Source organism: Mus pahari, chromosome 2 (assembly GCF_900095145.1).
Source record: "Mus pahari chromosome 2, PAHARI_EIJ_v1.1, whole genome shotgun sequence".
In the NCBI taxonomy this organism is placed as follows: Eukaryota; Metazoa; Chordata; class Mammalia; order Rodentia; family Muridae; genus Mus; species Mus pahari.
In genome coordinates this window covers 155,127,643-155,145,587 of record NC_034591.1, presented here as the reverse complement: position 1 = coordinate 155,145,587, position 17,945 = coordinate 155,127,643, and positions in this window count along the sequence as shown.

Sequence of the window (17,945 nt, the reverse complement as noted above, 5' to 3'; positions counted from 1 at the left end):
CAGCCTGGTCTACAAAGTGAGTTCCAGGACAGCCAGGGATACACAGAGAAACCCTGTCTCGAAAAACCAAAAAAAAAAAAAAAAAAAAAAAAAAAGAGGGGAGACAGGAAGTGGGTCTGGAGTACAGAACTTCAAGGTGCCTTCCTCCACCATCTCACTTTTTCTAGTGAGACTCCACCTCCTAAAGGCTCACAACCTTCTGAAACAGTGCCACCAGGTAGAGTGTTCAAACGCAAGAGCCTGTGGTAACGTGTCACTTTTAGCCACAACAGTGTTTTCTCTTGTTGGGTAGGATGATGAAATACATCATTTAAAAAAAAAAAAGCCAGATGCAGGTAGAGAAGTGAACCAGTAGTTAAGAGCACCTTTTGCTCTTGCAGAGAATCTGAATTTGGACATAAAGTCCCTTACAAGTGCTTTGGGGGATCTGACAGACACTCTCTTCTGGCCGCTAAGGATACTGTACTCTAGTACACACACACACACACACACACACACACACACACACACACACACAAGTGTAGATATTGTCTAGGATGCATTTGGACCCTCCTCCTCCTCTTCTTATTTCTTTTCCTCCTTTTCTTTTGAGTCTCTTTATGTCTCCCCTGATGGGCCTAGAACTTGCTTTGTAAACCAGGCTAGCTTTGAACTCACCTGTCTCTGCAGCTTGGGTACTGGATTTAAAGGCATGTACCTGTATCTGTTCTTCCTTTTAAAAATGATTTATTTAAAAAAAAACACATGTATTTATTGGATGTATGTGTGCAAGTTGCCCATTTGATCCTTCTACCACGTGGGTCCTGGGATTGAATTCAGCCATCAGGATGGGTGGCAAGCCCCTTTAACCACTGAGCCCTTTCACCTTCAACTGTTCCCCTGGAGCTGGAGTTAGAGGTGGTGGTGAGCAGTCGTGCAGGTGAGTGGAACGGGACTCAGGTGCCCTGGATGAGCAGCTCTGCTTGCCATTTCAGAGCAGTCTCTGCAGCCCCTGGCCTTCCCCTCTCTTGTTTATTCCAGGTTGGTCAAGCACTCTGACTGTGTGTGTGTGTGTGTGCCTGTGTGCATACTAATGACCCTGCACATCCCTGACTTTGCAATTTTCGTCATACAAACAGACATGCTTGTTCTCCAAAAATAATTGACTTGCGATGAACCATCGGAATAGACTGTTGGCATCTTCCAAATGCTTTTTGATGCTTCAGCAAATTTAGCAACGAATGTGTTTTGTTTAAAAAAAAAAAAAAGCCAGAAAGTATGATTAATGCTATAATAACATGTGGTACGTAAACCAATCCAAATGCCTTCTCTTTACCAGAAGTTTTCTTGACGTGTGGTATCTATGTGCACAGAGGTCTTTAAAACACTTTTTATTTGTATTGAAGCCTGTGAGCTCTCTAAGTGCTCATCACCCCACTGGTTTTTTGCTGCTGCTTCTTTATCTGCAAGTGCTCCCCCCCACCCCACCCCCCAGTTCTCATGCCGGAATTCTTGGATTTTTTTTTCTTCAGTTTTCAATAATCATTATGTAGGTATCACTTCTCATTTACTCAATTAATATGTTTTTTGGGGGGTGGAGAGGGAACAGAACCTTATGTGTCTAAGCTAGCCTCGAACTTGCTATGTAGCCAGGGCTGACATTGAACTTCTTGATTTTCATGCCTCCATCTTCAGAGAGCTGCCATTACAGACGTGTACCACCACACGCGCACACACAGTTCACATGGTGCTGAGAGCTGGGCTTCAGCCATGCTAACCAAACCCCTCTACTAGCTGAACTACATCCCTGGATGAACTACATCCCTGGAGCCTGATTCTCAGACCGCCCTGGGCTTTTATTTCTTGCTACCATGAACTTTAATTTAGGTAGTTTAGCCTTAGATTTCCATTCATTTCTCTGTTTTTTTTCTGTATTCTCTCTCTCTCTCTCTCTCTCTCTCTCTCTCTCTCTCTCTCTCACACACACACACACACACACACACACACACACACACACATACACACTCATTGTATTCTGTCCCTGGTGTAGTAAAATCCTATAACACAGAATTTATGGCTTTTAAGTTTGTGCCTGTGATACAGGAAAAAATGAAAAGCAAAGATATGAATCAAGAGTAATTTCTTAATAAAATCCGAGACCTGTGGTGCAAGTTTCCAGAAGGCTGATAGCGAGTACTAACAAGTAGGGTCTTATCATGCTGTGCCTTATGTTCCTGGGGTGTCCTCTCTCACCCTTGGGGCTCTGTCTATCCTTTAGGATCCCCTGGGACTTTCATGACTCAGCTGCCTGTCAGCAGAAGATGAACTGGGAGTCACTATAGCAGGTCTGTGTGTCCCATTCTGTCACTCCACTGCCTTTTCTCTGATCCTTTGTACAGCTCTCATTCTAATTCAGAGACATTTTAGAATTTTAAATCTTTACACTGTGCCAAATTTAAAGCCTGTGCTTTTATCTATTAATATCTCCCCCAACTCTGTCATAAAGTGGAGGGATGGTATTTCACATGACAAACTACCTGTACTGGGTAGTTTTATGTCAACTTGACACACAAGCTAGGGCCACCAGAGGGGAGGAAGCCTCGGTTGAGAAAATGCCTCTGTAAGATTGGGCTGGAGGCTAACTGTGCCTTACTTTATTAGTTAGGGACTGGTGTGGGAGGGCTCATTCCATCGTAGGTGGAGCCACCCCTGAGCTGCTGGTCCTAGGTTCTATAAGAAAACAGACTGAGCAAGCCATAATGAGTGAGCCAGTAAGCAGCTCTTCCTCCAGGGCCTCTGTGTCAGCTCCTGCCTCTGGGTTACTGCTCTGTTTGAATTTTGTCCTGGCTTCTGTCAGGGATGATCTGTGATGTGGAAGTGGAAGCCGAGTAAACTCTTTTTTTTTAAATCTTTAAAGATTTATTTATTTATTATATGTAAGTACACTGTAGCTGTCTTCAGACACTCCAGAAGAGGGCGTCAGATCTTGTTATGGATAGTTATGAGCCACCATGTGGTTGCTGGGATTTGAACTCCGGACCTTCGGAAGAGCAGTCGGGTGCTCTCACTGAGCCATCTCACCAGCTCCCGAGTAAACTCTTTTCTCCCCAACTTGCTTTGGTCATGGTGCTCATCACAGTAATAGGAACCTTGACTAAGATACTTCCCTTTATCTTTAAAAAAAAAAAAACAACAAAACTGGTTCCCATTTTCACAAAACATGTGTGACTTCTTTAAAGACTACCTGTGTGTGTATATGTGTAGGTGTAGGCTATGTGTGCAGGGGCCTGAGGAAGTCAGAAAGGGGCATCTGATTCCCCCAGAGCTGAGTTACAGGCTGCCTGTGAACCACTCTGTAAAGGTACTGAGAACTGAACTTGGGTCCTGTGGAAGAACAGCAAGCATTATTAACCACCGAGCCATCTCTCCATTCCCTACTGGAATTATTTAAAAGAGAAAGTAGCTAAAAATATGTTTCTTAGCCAAGTGTGTGGCCTATTTTCCCACGCTGCCGTGTAACATTGTCAGGGTTTCTTCTCACGTGTAGTTTTACTGGAATTGGAATAGCTGCAAATTATCTTTTAGACAAGTTACCTTTGTGAAGAGGTTTGCAACTGGCATCGGTAGAAACTGGTCACTGTTGCCTTGCATTGAAGACTGACCATTGGCAGGGCTGGAAGTGGGGATGGTGTTTCTGAATGTAGGGACCACGGGCTGAGAGGCCCAAGGGGAAGGCTGAGAAGCAATGGAGGATTTAGTGGGCCCAAGAATGAGGAGACAGGGCAACCATCCCTCGACCAAAAATACTTAGTGCACCTCTTGTCTCAGTTGCCATGGAAACCATCTCCACAAGTTCTCTTGATCTTGCGTCACTCACTGGGTATTCATAGTCCCTGGAGAAAGAACCTGGTTGGGTGAATATAAGTCACGCCTCTGACTCAGGCCTAACAGAAAAAGCAGATAGAACATAGACACCTCTATTCCTCAAGGCAATTGTGCTTTTACCATGAGCGTATACAGGGAGGAAATCAGTGGGCATTGAGCTACTGAAGCCACGATTAAGATCCACAATCACTAAGGAACTGGTGGCCTGGGTTGAGTTGCTTCTTTGTTAAAATAGCACAGTGTAGTAGAATCTAAGGGGAATGTCACAAACACATGCATGCACCCATCAAATGATGCCCACCGGGTACTTATAGTGAGAATAATCCAAATAACATGCTAATCAATAAGAATTTATGATAAGATATACAACAACGAGGGTGTAAGAGATTATTTCTTTGTTTTCTCATTGTCTTTACATTATCTATAAGTCTACAGATATATAGATATCTATATCTATCTATCACAAATCTATTCACCTATCAATATATCACCTATCACCTACCTATTCATCTATCATCTATCACTGATCTACTCATCTATTTATCACCTATCTATTCATCTATCTATCTATTATCTATCAATTTGCTTTTGTGATGTAGAGAAGGAGAAAGGAGAGAAGAGAGACAAGAGACCTGAACAGGGAGTAAACTAGTGGGTGACAGCTGTGAGTGTGGGACATTGTGGAACCCCTGCTAACTGCATTGCAAATCTTTTAGGGGAATCCCCCTTCTGCTTTCCCGATGTTTAATACCCCCACCCCACCCTCCTCTCTATCACACAGAATTTTCTGCACACTGGATCAAACATTCAGATAGGTTAGAAGGCCCCATATTTTAATTATCCTCTCTTAAGCAATTTCTCTCCCTATCAAGTCCATTTTATGCATGCTGCTCACGGGTTTCAGTAGTAATAATGATTCTTTTGTTTTTCAGGAGGGAATGTCAAAATTAAGAGAATTGTAAAAACCATTCACCATCCATTATTTCTATAATTAGCCCGGGATGGGCTGAGGGCGCGATCAAACCTCTGTATTCCTGACAACTTTTCTGTGGATTCTTATTGTTTTTGCAGATGACAAGGCAGATTTGGTCGCCTCTTGTCTCATCTGACGAGCTGACTATTGTCAGGCAGATGTCTTCATTAAGTCTGTGTAGGAAGGCAAGAGAATCAGAGGGAAGAAGCAAGCGGCTTCCTTCTGGAACTCTGCATAGGAATCATAGATCTTGTGGGATGATCTATGAGTAAGAGTAGCTTGTTCGCTGTTGTGAGTGGTGGTAATTGTTTTGGGATTAAAAACACCTGTGCCAAACATCTGCTGGTTCCTGGCACCTCATTTTGTCATCTTAGAATATACAACATTATGCCCCACTTCAGAAAGCAGTAACAATTGAGGTATTTAGGTCATAACGTTTAGCAGAGGGGAGTATGGGAATTACGTGAGGTTAATCAAAGATGGCGGAGACGGAAAGTGGAGCAAGAGGAACGGCCTCAGCTGCGCGGATGTTTCCTGGCGATGTCCCTCCTGTCGGCAGCATCCACTTAAAGTCAATTTTGTCCGTTTCAGGTAGATGAGATGAACGAGAAGTGAGGCCTCTGGACAGTTAATATTCCTCCTTCTCTACTCCCAGCTGAAGGATCAAAATCGCCTCTCCTGTCTCAGGGCTTAAAGTTGGCTCCTTTCATGTCTCTAAAAGCTTGTCAAGCGCTTCTTCTTGGGATTTAGCCTCCGTTTTGATTCTTTGGTGCTTTTCAAGTTACCTCATATCCTCACACAGGTCACATTCTAATTTCTCATTAAGTAGCAAAGCTCTTCAGTTCCGGGGGCAGCGACTCATCAGTCCTGAGAAAGTGGAGCCCAGGACGAGCCGTGAAGCATCAGGAGCGACCAACAGAGCAGACACTGGCGACCAAACCCGGTGGCAGCTGTTTGTCAAACTCCCAGTCTATCAATTGATGTAAACATTCTGATAACCACGTTTAGTTGCTCCCTTGCTTATTATTTATTTTTTCACTTATCTTCTTCCAACTCACTGTGACCTCGAACTTGGGTGACCTTGAACTTCTGATCCTTCTGTCTTCCCTCTACCTTTCAAGGTTTGCATGACCTTATGTGACAAGATGCAGGGTTTAATTTTTGGTGTTGAGGATCAAACCCAGGGTCTCACACATGCTAGAAAAAGTTCTACTACTGAGCTGTACCGACAGCCTTTCCTTTTAAAAATAATTGCTTGTATTATGTGTATGCATGTGTGTCTCTGCGTGAGTATTTGCACGGAAGTGCAGGTAACAGGGGAGTCAAAAGGCATCGGATCCTTTGCGGCTAGAGTTGCAGGTGGTTATGAGCTACCTCCTGTGGATGCTGGGAGCTAATTTTCGGTCCTCTGCATGAACAGAATGCTCCTTTATAACCTGTAAGGCATCTCTCCAGCTTCAGCTCTCACATTTTGATGACAAGCTTCAGATGATGAAATGATGCCCCAAAGCCTGATGATAATGCAAAGGACCATTATAAGAACAACAGCTACAAAATGTGACCAAAGGAGCTAAGAACCTCTGCCCACTCCCTTGCCCCCACGGGGTCTTCTGCCCTCTCCCTCCCTTGTGTTAGAGACCAAGCCAGTAACTTTCCCACGCTAGGCAAGTGCTCTCAAATATACAAACTAAACAAAACATAAAGGAGCGGCGGGCTGGGGGCGTGGGGGGTGGGGGTGGGGGAGCTGCAGTCAGGTCTGTCTCTGCTGACTGTGGATACAATGTGACCTGTCTTCCTCTTGTGTAAAGTAGGGCTGTGCCTCACCCTCCAGCCGCCCAGCCATCCCACAATCCCTTGTGATGACTAGCATTGCTCTAAACCCTCAGCCTAAATAAACCTCTCTGTCTTTCAGCTGATTTGATCAATTTTGCCATGGCTACAAGAACAGTATCTAGTAAGTATGTACACTATTACAAAATTGTTACATTTTATCCTTTGATTTACAACTATTTTTCTGGGAAGGTACTCTAGGGAGAACTGCATCGATTTCTAATTAATTATCATGTTTTCACTAGGCTCTATTGGTGATGATGGTTATTCAAGTTATGATATTTACCCTATGAAAGCTTTTCTCTGCCCCTCCCCCACCTCTGCTCTCTTCTCTCTCTTCCTTTTAACCCTTCATTCTATTTCATATGCTTTCTATCTTAATATGGACTCATGCCTTATTTCCTTCAGTGTGTCTATATTTAATACTTTTTACTTCTGAACACATACCCATATTTGGCCACATATTACCTTCACAAGCTGGCTTCTGTATTCGTTTGATGACTGAGTTGTTTATGAATCACTTCCTGACTCTCTGACTCAATAAGATGTTCCAGGTTCATCTAATCCTTCTAAATTCCACCTGCAGTGGGCCGTTGCTCCAAGAACTTGGCTCCCCTTACTGGAAACTCCATTTAGAAGCTCAAACTTTGATGGGTTCTCATTGCTACTGGGTAGGATTACTTCTAGGAATTCCCTGGGTGAGCGTGCACATTCATCCTTCTCTTCTTTATTTCTTTTGCTCATTCACAATAAATATTAAAAGCCATATATTCAGTATTTAATCACAGTCTGCTGTCTTCAGACAGAAGAAGACATGGTATCAAAATACTGTGTACAGAAACTACTTGAATCACCTCTTTCTGCCTTTACACCCCCTTGCGCTCATGTTATCTTTTTGAAATGGAATAAGGTACATTTGTTTTAGTTCATATTCCCTTTGCGGGATAAAATATATTCATTGCTATTTTACGACTGTTAAAACATTGACATGGTTCAGAAGTCAAAGTGATAAAAATGACAAAAAAATAACACTGCTCCCGACCTTTCCCTTACATTTCTACCTCAAGAAGATTTTTTTTCAGAGTTTTAAAGTGACCACGTTCCCTTTTGTTTCAAACTCTGTAATCACTTCTCTCCCCAAACCTGGCATGATCTGACCTGCCTAATTTGTACTTTCCTCCTGTGCAGGGCCCCTCTCTGCTCCCTCTGTTCCAACCACACACCTTTCCATAGTCCTTTGAATAGTGGTGCTACTGGTTTCTAAGACATTCTCACACATCTGCCCTCATCTCAGTCCATTTTCTATGGATACAGTAGAACACTTGAGATTGGATAAATGTAGAAGGATGGAGCCCTTGCTGGGTGTCGTGATGTGGGCATTTCATCCCAGCACTCTGGAGATGGAGTCTAAATAGTGAGATCCTCTCATGAACAAACAAACAAGCATCCACAAAACAAAATGCTGGAAAAAAACGACTCAGTGGTTATTGCTCTAATAGAGGACCAAAGATGGATTCTTAACACCCATCTCAGGAGGCTAACCACCTGTTTATCCAGCCAACTTCAAGGGATCTGATATCTTCTGTCTTCTGATGACACTGGACTAACACGCACATACACTCACCTAGAAATGCATACATGCACATTATTAAAAGCAATACACATACATGAATTAGACCAGAGCTGGACATGGTGATTTCCTCATAGTTGTAACTATTTGGGAATCTGAGGCAGGAGGATGTCTCAGGAGTTTGAGAATAGCTTGGGCAATACACTGAGAGCCCCCCTCAAAAAAAAAATCAATCATCAATTATTCTTTAAAAAAGGAACTTTATTCAGCTCATGATTCTACAGGCCGAAGATTTCAACATCACTGTGATAGTATTTGGTTAATGTCTTCATGGTTGTATTATAACATAATATTGTATTATATCACAAATAATACATGGTGTTATAATACAATTAATCACATGGTAGGATGGGGTGACAAGCTAGAAAGAATTTGCTTTTATGATAAAGCAACTCCAGGGTAACCCATCAATTCACTCATGAGGACTACTCCTCTGATCCAGTCACTTGCCCATAGTCTCATCTCCCATTAACATGAGAATTTGGACCTTACATCTTTAATCCTTGAAATCTTCCCCGCAGCACACTGCAGCCATGCTAACGGTCAGTCTGCAATACTACTGTCTTTCTCTTTTTCTTTTTTCCCACGTGGATAATAATTCATAGTCCAAACAGGCACCATTTTCTCTGGGAAGGCTTCCCTGTCTCCCTTCTTCCCACCCCTGTAAACGCAAACCACGTCAGGTTCCCACTGTTTTACCCTCGTATTCCCTTCATTGCTCTAATCCCAGCTTTCCGTTGGAATGTTTGTTGGTTTCATTATTTGAATCACTGTTATCTGGTTCATCAAGGTGCAAGATTCTATTATGCACAGCAAATATTTGCCAAATTAGTGAATGAACAATTGGAACAACTGTGATGTTTATAGTTTTGGGAAATAGACAAGTTCTTTCTAAAACTTTTCAGGTTGTGTATGTGTATATATGTGGTATGTGCATGTTTGTATTCATGTGATGTGTGTATGTGTATATATATATATGTATATATATACGTATATATATACATATGTATGTGTATATGTGTGTGTATGCATGTGGCCCATGTGTGTATGTGTGTGTGTGTATGTGTGTATGTATTGTGTATATATGTATGTATGTGTACACATGGTGATTAGAGGATAACTTACAGGAATTGTTTCTCTTCTTGCACTATGTGGATCCTGGGTCTCAAGCTCAGGTTCTCAGAGGCAAGCCACACATTTACTCCAGTAAAATTACATTATCTTGCCAGTCCTAGATGACTTCTTAATCTTCTTAATGTATAAATGTTTTAACAAATTTATAGTTTTTGACAAGTCATATTAATTTGTCTATTTCCCTACCCCAATTAATATGAGAAACCAATGCAGCCTTAGATAATTAATGATGAGAAGCTGAGGCTTTATCAGCACATTCTAGGGCATGTGTCTTAAACAGTAAAAACCCAGGAAAGGGGGATGCTTAAGAGAGGAGAGGAGGCGAGAACAGTGCTTAGTGATGTTCTTGTTGCTAAGTACAGGGCATAGATGGAGCAGCTTGGTGGATGGAGAAAGCCATCATTTGGCAAAACACAAATTCATATTTTGGTATCTGACTACCATCCTGTCTTATTATGTTTTGCCATGTTTTTCAATATAGTTGTAGATACATTTTACAAATCTGTCAGTCTACTTTCTGTTCCTAGTAACACAGTGTCATAGGCTAGATGAGTTATAAAGAAAATTGATTTAGGGTCTGAAGAGATGGCTCAGTGGGTAAGAGCATGGGCTGCTCTAGAAGACCTGAGTTTGGTCGCAGGCACCTTTTCTGCATGACGCACAACCACTTGTAACTCTAGCTCCAGAGAGGCATCCATCACCTCTGATTTCTGAGCTCACTGCACTCTTGTGTACATACCCCCACACAGACACAGACACATTAGCACACATGATGAAAGTAACATATTATCTTCAAAAGAAAAAAAAAGGTTTGTTTGGGCTCACGGTTCTGGAGTTTCAACGTTGAGTGGCTGCATCTGGTAACAGCCTTCTTGATGACAGAGGCCCTGGGTGGTCCCTGGTTAGAGATGTCCCTGGCTAGAGATGAACTGTCCATGTTTGTCTGAGGCTCTTCTGACCATTCTTTTTATACACCCAACAGGAAGGTGACAGGGCCTTATCAAGTCCTAATCACATTCTGAGGGCTTTATCTCTGTGCCATCGCTGGATAAAATTTCCATCCTTTTAATTCCTTACAGATGGGGGTTAAATTTCCTAAGAGGACAGTCCAATCAAGTAAGATCATAGGAAAGGATACACAGCTGTAGTTTCTATAGTCTACCTATAAGCATGTACTTGTATAGATTTTACATTAATACATATGAATACACAATCAAGTAACCCTTCCTTTTGATTTATAAACATGTATCTACTTGCTTCTCTATGTGTGTATTAACGTGTGTCATATGGTGCTAGATCTGAGCTCTGGGCCTCATGATTATGCAGCAAGGACTTTCAACCTCTGAGCAATCTTTTTTCAGTTCACATCCAGCCTTCATTTTTCCATTTTAAACAATCAAGCCAAACACTTGGGATTTAGCTCATCAGCCTGAGTTCAAATCCTGGCAAACACACACACACACACACACACACACACTCACAGTAAATAAATATAAATCGAGTTAAGTTAGATACGAAACTTTCTTGCAAGGCTAATGATGTGTCCCGGACATTTCCTGCGTGGCGTATTCCAAATTCCTGGGCAGGGGCCCAGCAAAGCCTTTCCAGGGCTGTATATTTGTAAAATTTGCAAACCTGGTATGGTGAGTCATCCTTCTTCTAAGCTTTTACTATTTAAAGGTGATACACTGGAATTTGCTGATAAAACGTCAGCGCATAATTATTAGCTCTCTGAGGCTTGTCCAATCTGTATAATAACTGGGATAGGAAAATAAACAAATGAACAGGACTCATAAAAACAATGGATCTGCTAAAATGTTTACAGATAGGAAATCATTTAGGGTTATGTGTTTGTAAAATTTGCAAACCTGGTATGGTGGTTCTTGCTCAAAGTTCCAGGCCAGCCTGTTCTACATAGTAAGACCATCTCAAATAAATGAATGTGTAAACATTTCTTTGCGGTTGGTCAAGACCACTGTTGAGCTCAGGCTTCCCTCCTTGTAACACTTCCTCTCATGTGCAGTTTGGTGATTGGCAGTGTGCTTAGGTACTGTGCTGGTTCACAGCTACTTCTCAGTGTAACTAGGTGTTTCTTTGGAAAAAAAAAAAAAAAGCTGCTTTCAGGAAGTATGCAATGCCCACTTGGCATTGGGTCAGGAAAGTGTGAGACCCAAAAATCATACTGTGACCTGAGTGTGTCCCAAAGCTTCAGACACCGAAGTATCTGGTCAGCAAGAGGAGGTAAGGATGTGGAAAGTATGCAGCCGGAAGCCGGCCTGAGGGACAGTGCTCTGGTTGACAGACAAGCAAGCTGAGCATCGCCTCGTCAGCATCCTATCAAAATGGGCAGTCTCTTCTGTCCAGAGAATACAGTGATAAATGCAGGGCTTTACTCATCTTTTGGATGGAATAGTGCCAGATAAAAGTGGTCTAATCCCTATGTTCATACATCACACATATGGGGACTGTTCCTACGCGGAGTACCTCTCAGCAAACATCCTGGTCACCCAGCACACCTAGGCTTTTAAAGCTAACTTCTTTAGAAGGAAATAGCAGTCAGAGTTGGATATGGTGGTGCATATCTGGAGCAACAGCTACTGAGAAAGCAGGGCGGCATTGCCTGTGTTCAGGAATATAGAGACCTTGTCTCCAAAAAGGGGGGGGAGGGGATAAACTTGTATGATGAGGCATCAATCAATGAATGGTAGTGTGCACACAAATGCACACATGTGTACATACACACACACACACACACACACACACACGGAAGAAAAAGCTTAAACGCCATTATTACTAAAATGTAGCACCATAGGGTTGACCAGATGGCTCAGCGGGTAAAGTCGCTTCTCCAGCCTGATGACCTGAGTTCAGTCCCCAGAGCTCAGGTCAAGGTGAGAGGGGGGACTTGACATTCAATAGACACCACGGCATATCCAAAAAACAAAAAACCATAGTCAAGTACGCCACCATAAAATTTCCAGGCCAAGTCCTCAACCATATAATACGGTGGGAGTAATTTGATAGCACATTTATATATCTCAATACAGTGTGACAACGGTCTGAAAAAAAAATCGTCTTTTTTTTTCTTATGATTTATTTATTCAATTAATGTGCTTCAGTGTTTTACCTGTGTGTGTGTCCCTGTGAGAGAATTGGATCTCTTGGGACTGAAGTTACAAACAGCTGTGAGCTGCCATGTGGAGGCTGGGGATTGAACCAGGGTCCTCTGGAAGAGCAGCCAGGGGTCTTAACCTATGAGCCATCTTTCCAGCCTCGATAAAAAAAATTCTTAATTTTACATGTTTTATTGTCTTGAGTATAAATCCAAACAAAAACAAAACAAAAAACAACCAACCAAACCAAAACAAACCAAAACAAAGAAACACAAAAAACTCTCAAAACCAGAAATCTATTAAAGGGGTTTTAAAGCAATTGCTAAACATCATGTAGTTTTCTGTATTATATGTTGTTTAATATGTATGTTAGGTTCTTTCTTTTGTTTTATTTTATTTTATTTATTTTTTGAGACAGGGTCTCACTTTAGCCCTGGCTGGTGGCCTAGAACTCACTTTGTACATTAAGCTGTCTAGGGGCTCACATAAATATGTCTGCCTTTGCTGGGATTAAAAGCATGTGCCACCACACCCTGGGTGCTTTGGGATTCTTAAGTTGTATTTTGTTGTAATTTATTTCTTTCTCCAAACACATATTCTTCTTTGTTCCTGCTCTTATATTTGTAATATTTGTAATTTTGCACTCTTCTTTTCTAAACAGTGTGTGTTGTTGGTGTTGTTGGTGTTGCCTATGGAGCCCTGGGGTAGGGAGGGGACTACATGACAGCAGTCTTGGCTAACAACCCAGGTATGAGGAGATGGTAGGTTTATGCAGGGAGCGCATTCTGATGGCTAAGTTGGCATATTGAATTGGCCTCTGAAAACCTCTGCAGATACCCATACATATGGAGAAGAATAGGGGAGGGGTGCCCAGGTGCCCAGAAATAACTCAGTGAATTAAAAAGAAAAAGAAAAGAAAAAAGAAATGCACAAATCACTGAGCTCAATTTGAGAAGGTATGAGAATCATAGGCTTAACTCTCTTATTTATAAAAAAAAAAAAAAAAATCAAAGGAAACCAGAAAGAACAAAGACAAAGGGGGAACTGAGTGGAGCCTCTGTTAGGTAAGAGGCCGCCCTCTTAGATGTTATTGGGAAGGAACAAAGGGTCCCCTCCCCACCCATTGTGAGCTGGAAAGCCAAAGCTGGGCCTCAGGCTTACAGAGTGCTCATATGTCTATTGGGCAGAAATACCATTGTTCTCCCAGAATTCCCATGGGTCTTTGCTCCCCTCCCCACACCCTGTCCTTATTTATTTCTCAACAGGTGGAGCGGAGCCGGGAGCTGGGCTTTCTAAGTGGCTACTCTTGGGGTCTCTTTGCTGTTCTAACCTGCAGAGAATTGAACTCATCCACAGTTTATGAAACTGTGCTGCAGAGTTCATGGGAGAAAGGGTTGCAGAAGCGCCCAGACCTGAGTGTAGAAAACTCAGCGCTGATATGAGCAAACAGACAATGTGGCTGGGACCCCCCAACCCCAGGAAAGGCTGCAAACCAAAGACACTTGGAGTCTCTGCTCGTGCTTGTTCATCACCATCCTCATCACCGCCATTATTTTACTCTTCTTGTAACCTCAATGGTCATAGGAGCCAGATACGGTGAGGCACACTACTAATTGCAGCCCTCAGGAGGCAGAGGCAGTCTGAGGACAATCTGGTCACAAAGTTCTAGGTTAGCCAGGGCTGTGTAGTGAGACTATGTCTCAAAACAAAACAAAACAAAACAAAACAAAAAAAAGGAAGTAAGAAAAGAAAGGGGGCTGGAGAGATGGCTCAGCGGTTAAGAGCACTGACTGCTCTTCCAAAGGTCCTGAGGTTCAAATTCTAGCAACCACATAGTGGCTTACAAGCATCCTTAATGAGATCTGATGCCCTCTTATGGTGTGTCTGAAGACAGCTACAGTGCATACTTAGATATAATGATAAATGAATTTTTAAAAAAAGAAAGAAAAAGAAGAAAGAGAATATCATCTGATTCTTAGGATTCTTTAGAATTTTCAGAAGTATTCAGTTTACTAGGATACATCAGAAAACTAGTGGCAAATGACGTCACAGTGACACAGGACGAAGAGACAGACAAAGGTGGCTTAGAAGTGGGACCCTGCCTTAAATAGGAAAAAAAAAAGGTAATTTTTCTTTTTAGGATTTATTTATTTTTATTGGTTATTTTATTTATTTACATTTCAAATGTTGTTCCCCTTCCTGGTTTCCCTTCTGCAACACCCCCCCTCCCCATCCCATCCTCCCTCCCCTTTGCCTTTATGAAGATGCTACCCCCCCATTCCCGCCTCACTGCTCTAGCGTCCCCTTACACTGGGGCATTGAGCCTCCACAGGGCCAAGGGTCTCTCTTCCCATTGATGTCCAACAAGGCCATCCTTGGCTACGTATACAGCTGGAGCCATGGGTCCCATGTGTACTTTTTGGTTGGTGGTTTAGTTCCTGGAGCTCTGTGTGTGTGTGTGTGTGTGTGTGTGTGTGTGTGTGTGTGTGTGTGTGTGTGGTCTGGTTGATTGATATTGTTGTTCTTCCTATGGGGTTGCAAACCCCTTCATCTCCTTTAGTCCTTTCCATTGGGGTGCCTGGGCTCAGTCCGACGGTTGGCTCTGAGTACCGTGAGTATCTGCATCTGTATTGGTCAGGTGCCAGCAGAGTCTCTCAGGGGACAGCTAGTCAGCAAGTGCTTCTTGGCATCAGCAATAGTGTGTGGGGGTGGATGGTGTTGTCTGCAGGTGGGATGGATCCCTAGGTGGGACGGTCTCTGGATGGCCTTTCCTTCCGTCTCTGCTCCATTTTTTGTCTCTGCATTTCCTTTAGATAGGAACACTTCTGGGTTAAAGACTTTGAGATGAATGGGTGGCCCCATCCCTCAACAGGGGGCTATGCCTATCTACTGAAGATGGTCTCTACAGGTTCTATATCCCCTCTGATGGGTATTTTGGTTAATGTCATCCCCGTTGGGTCCTGGGAATCTTGCTTCCTTGGCATCTGGGACTTTCTAGTAGTACCTCCAGGTTCCCATCCCCCACTGCTACATATTTCTGTTCAATTTCCTGACCTTCTGCTCTTCTCTCCTGTCTCTTCCCATACCTAATCCTGCCCCACCCCCATTTCCCTCCACTTTTTAGGATTTATTTTTATTTTATATGTATAAGTGTTTTGCCTGCAGGTATATATGTGTATCCCATGTGTGCATGGAGCCCACGGAAGCCAGAAAATGGAGTAGGGTTCCTAGGAACTCGAGGGCCTTGTGGCTACCACGTGGGTCCTCTGGAAGCGCAACCAGTATTCCTAACTGCTGAGCCATCTCTCCAGCCTCAAAACATGGCTACTTTTTAGACAGTGTTTGTATTTTAGCATAGTCCCAGCGTTCCCATTTGACAAATTCCCTCCCTAGGAGAGCTGTAATAATATGACTTAGCCTGCCAAGTATCAGATGATGCTTGTTTTGAAAATATTTTGCATGTTTTAGGTAAAGGGCACCCATTAGCACTTTAGATCACAATAACAGGGGCTCACATTTCAGTTGCTTTAATTCACATCCTTCTCACAACTCGGCAGGAACTCCCCCTCCCCATCCTCCTCCCCACCCCGTCCTCCTCCCCCCTCCCCACTCTTCATTTATTCTGGTCACTCGAGAATTCTATTTTTAGAAAAAGGTATTTTAGAAGGAAATGCAAGGGAAGATTTCAAAAGATATTATCTTGAAGCCTATGAATGTTTTTCAGATTTTCTTCTTAGGCCATGAGCTATTTGTTGCTTTCTGAGGAAGGACCCGTCTTGCCTGGACTAGAAAAGCAAAGAGGGAAACAAAAGACATGGGAATCCATTTGCTCAGTGCAGACTGATCTCTTCTTAATCGCGTTCTTCTGCTGACAGTGGAGAATTATTTGCTGACTCCTGCTAGGATTAAACTTCATATTTTAATTTGAAATTTACCTGCATACTCAGAACTCTTTGTAAATAAGAGGAGCATGGTGGAACACTGAAATCAAACTGGAAACCGAGCCAAGTTCAGATGACTATTGTCACTCCTGGACTTTCCAACCTCCCTGGTCCTTTCCTCAGAAAGGAAAGGAGGGCAGCGTGCTGTGGAGTTCCTTTATGTTGTGTTGATAAAATACTGAGGGGACCCAGTTACTTGGACACATCATAGAAAACAGGAAGCATTAGCAGGAAGTGGCCGACGAGGACACTCCCCCAGAGATCCACCCTCTCCATGGCCCCGCCTCCCACGGGTCCATCACTCCCAAGGTCTCCATGGCCACGGCTCCCAGGGGTCCTCCATTCCCAAGGCTTTTTTTTTTTTTTTCAGATTTCGAATCCATCAGTGGATTAAATCGTTTGTTAGGACTGTTCCTTCATGGTTTTTAAAAATATAAATTTGTTTTATATTGATTTGTTTGTTTATTTGTGGTGTGTGTGTGTGTGCATGAGTGTGAGCATGTGGAAGTTCGAGGACAACTGTGGAAAGTGCTTCTCACTTCCCACCATGTGTGTTCTGTGGATCAAACTTAACTTATAAGACTTGGGGGCAAGTGCTTTGTTCCCTGAGCTATCCTGCCTACCAAATCCTTGTTTTTGTAACAGGGTCTCAGTATATAGCCCCAGATGGCCTAGAACTCTCTATGGAGTGGACAGGGGCTGGTGCAGTGAGGCTGAGGGAAACCAGCTTTAGAGAAAGGCTCTAGGCCTGTGCAGAGAGGACCAGTCTACGTGGCTGTAGTTTAGAGAAGCTATTGGTCTAGTAGCCTGGGACACACGAGGCATGGGTCTGGAACTTGGAGCGTCGAGCCAAATCCTGCTGCCTAGCATGTCCAAGGGCAGCTGTAAACAGGAACTGCTCTGGATAGATTTATCTCTCAATTTAAATCGCAGTGTGAGGCTCTGCAGTCGGGAGTGGATGACATTTCTGATAAATCTACTAATGTGGTTCATGTCATTCCTCTCCATCCTGTCTCTGCCCTACCCCAGTTTATTTTTCATTAGGACTCAATGTAGTCCTGGGTCTGACTCTGCAACATGTTTGTTGTGAGTTTGTTGTTGCTGTTGTTTAAGACAGGTTCTCACTGTGTGGTCCCAACTAACCTGGAACTTCATCGACCAGGCTGACCTTGAACTCACAGAGATCTGCCTGTCTCTGTTTCCCAAGTGCTGGAATTAAAGGTAACCCAGCCCATGTTACTCTTGAACTCATAGCACCTACACCTAACTGTTTTAAGACCTGAACAAGATTGGGACGTCAATAGTCGGCCACGAATGGGGGACGAATTCACAAGCCCTCCCACCCCCCGGGTCTATAGGCAGTTAATGGTGGCTGGGGAGAGAGGGACTTTTCTTTAGTGGTGCCCGAGCTCCCAGAAGCAACACTAAAGAAACTCACTGGGTCAGACATAAACACAAAG